We start from the raw sequence: 3050 nt of genomic DNA on the forward strand, positions 1-3050 counted from the left end.
TGTTTCTCGCTCTCTCTGTGTGTCCCTCGCTCTCTGTGTCCCTCGCTCTCTGTGTCCCTCACTCTCTGTGCCCCTCACTCTCTGTGTGTCCCTCACTCTCTGTGTCCCTCGCGTTCTGTGCGTCCCTCGCTCTCTCTGGGTCCCTCGCTCCCTCTGGGTCCCTCACTCTCTCTGTGTCCCTCACTCTCTGTGTCCCTCGCTCTCTGTGTCCCTCGCTCTCTGTGTCATCCGCTCGCTCTATGTTCCTCGCTCTCTGTGTGTCCCTCACTCTCTCTGTGTCTCTCACTCTCTCTGTGTCCCACACTCTCTCTGTGTGTCCCTCGCTCTCTGTGTCCCTCGCTCTCTCTGTGTGTCCCTTGCTCTCTGTGTCCCTCGCTCTCTCTGTGTCCCTGGCTCTGTCTGTGTGTCCCTCACTCTCTGTGTCCCACACTCTCTCTTGTGTCACTCACTCTCTCTGTGTCCCACACTCTCTCTGTGTGTCCCTCACTCTCTGTGTCCCTCGCTATCTCTGTGTGTCCCTCGCTCTCTGTGCCCCTCGCTCTCTGTGTCCTCGCTCTTTCTGTGTCACTCGCGCTCTCTGTGTCCCTCACTCTCTCTGTGTCCCTCCCTTTCTGTGTGTCCCTCGCTCTCTCTCTGTCCCTCGCTCTGTCTGTGTCCCTCGCTCTGTCTGTGTCCCTCTCTCTGTGTCCCTCACTCTCTCTGTGTCCCTCACTCTCTCTGTGTGTCCCTCGCTCTCTGTGTCCCTCGCTCTCTCTGTTTCCCTCGCTCTCTGTGTCACTCGCTCTCTGTGTCCCTCTCTCGCTGCGTCCCTCATTCTCTCTCGCTGTGTCCATCACTCTCTCGCTGCGTCTTTCTCTCTCTCTCTCTCTCTGCGTCCCTCACACTCTCTCTCTGTCCCTCACTCTCTCTTGCTGTGTCCCTCACTCTCTCTCGCTGTGTCCCTCACTCTGTCTCGCTGCGTCCCTCACACTCTCTCTCTGTCCCTCACTCTCTCTTGCTGTGTCCCTCACTCTCGCTCTCGCTGTGTCCCTCACTCTCTCTCGCTGTGTCCCTCATTCTCTCTCTCGCTGCGTCCCTCACTCTCTCTCGCTGCGCCCCTTACTCTCTCTCTCTCTGTGTCCCTCACTCTCTCTCGCTGTGTCCATCACTCTCTCTCGCTGTGTCCCTCACTCTCTCGCTGTGTCCCTCACTCTCTCTCGCTGTGTCCCTCATTCTCTCGCTGTGTCCCTCACTCTCTCTCGTTGTGTCCATCACTCTCTCTCGCTGTGTCCCTCACTCTCTCTCTCGCTGTGTCCCTCACTCTCTCTCTCTGCGTCCCTCACTCTCTCTCGCTGTGACCCTCACTCTCTCTCACTGTGTCCCTCACTCTCTCTCGCTGTGTCCCTCACTCTGTCTCGCTGTGTCCCTCACTCTCTCTCGCTGTGTCCCTCACTCTCTCTCGCTGTGTCCCTCACTCTCTCTCGCTGCGTCCCTCACTCTCTCGCTGTGTCCCTCACTCTCGCTCGCTGTGTCCCTCACTCTCTCTCGCTGTGTCCCCCACTCTCTCTCTCTAGCTGTGTCCCTCACTCTCTCTCGCTGTGTCCCTCACTCTCTCTCGCTGCATCCCTCACTTTCTCTCGCTGCGTCCCTCACTTTTTCTCGCTGTGTCCCTCGCTCTCTGTGTCCCACACTATCTGTGTCCCATACTCTCTGTGTCCCTTGCCCTTTGTGTCCCTCGCTCTCTGTGTCCCTCACTCTTGGTGTCCCTCATGCTCTGTGCTACTCGCTCTCTGTGTCCCTCGCTCTCTGTGTCCCACACTCTCTGTGTCCCTCGCTCTGTGAGTCCCTCACTCTCTGTGTCCCTCACTCTCTGTGTCCCTCGCTCTCTGTGTCCCACACTCTCTGTGTCCCTCGCTCTCTGTGTCCCTCGTGCTCTGTGTCCCTCGCTCTTTGTGTCCCTCGCTCTCTCTGTGTCCCTCGCGCTCTCTGTGTAGCTCGGTCTGTGACCCTCGCTCTGTCAGTGTCCCTCCCTTTCTGTGTGTCCCTCGCTCTCTCTCTGCTCTCTGTGTCCCTTGCTCTCTGTGTCCCACACTCTCTGTGTCCCACACTCTCTGTGTCCCTTGCCCTTTGTGTCCCTCGCTCTCTGTGTCCCTCACTCTTTGTGTCCCTCATGCTCTGTGCTACTCGCTCTCTGTGTCCCTCGCTCTCTGTGTCCCACACTCTCTGTGTCCCTCGCTCTGTGTGTCCCTCACTCTCTGTGTCCCTCACTCTCTGTGTCTCTCGCTCTCTGTGTCCCTCACTCTCTGTGCCCCTCGCTCTCTCTGTGTCCCTCGCGCTCTCTGTGTAGCTCGGTCTGTGACCCTCGCTCTGTCTATGTCCCTCCCTTTCTGTGTGTCCCTCGTTCTCGCTGTGTCCCTCACGCTCTCTGTGTCCCTCGCTCTCTCTGTGTCCCTCACTCTCTCTGTTACCCTCGCTCTCCCTGAGTCGCTCACTCTCTCTGTGTCCCTTGCTCTCTCTGTGTCCCTCGCTCTCTGTGTCCCTCGCTCTCTCTGTGTCCCCCACTCTCTCACTCTCTCCCTCGCGGTCTCTGTGTCCCTCCTGGTGTCTGTGTCGCTCGCGCTCTCTGTGTCCCTCGCGCTCTCTGTGTCACTCGTGCTCTCTGTGTCCTTCGCTCTCTTTGTCCCTCGCTCTCTGTGTCCCTCGCTCTCTCTGTGTCCCTCGCTCTTTGTGTCCCTCGCTCTCTCTCTGCCCCTCGCTCTCTCTCTGCCCCTCGCTCTCTCAGTGTCCCTCGCTCTCTCTGTGTCCCTGGCTCTCTGTGTCCCTCACTCTCTCTCTGCCCCTCGCTCTCTCTGTGTCCCTCGCTCTCTGTGCCTCTCGCTCTCTGTGCCTCTCACTCTCTGTGTCCCTCGCTCTCTGTGTCCCACACTCTCTGTGTCCCACACTCTCTGTGTCCCTTGCCCTTTGTGTCCCTCGCTCTTTGTGTCCTTCAAGCTCTGTGCTACTCGCTCTCTGTGTCCCTCGCTCTCTGTGTCCCACACTCTCTGTGTCCCTCGCTCTGTGAGTCCCTCGCT

Source organism: Scyliorhinus torazame, unplaced genomic scaffold, assembly GCF_047496885.1.
Source record: "Scyliorhinus torazame isolate Kashiwa2021f unplaced genomic scaffold, sScyTor2.1 scaffold_341, whole genome shotgun sequence".
NCBI lineage: Eukaryota > Metazoa > Chordata > Chondrichthyes > Carcharhiniformes > Scyliorhinidae > Scyliorhinus > Scyliorhinus torazame.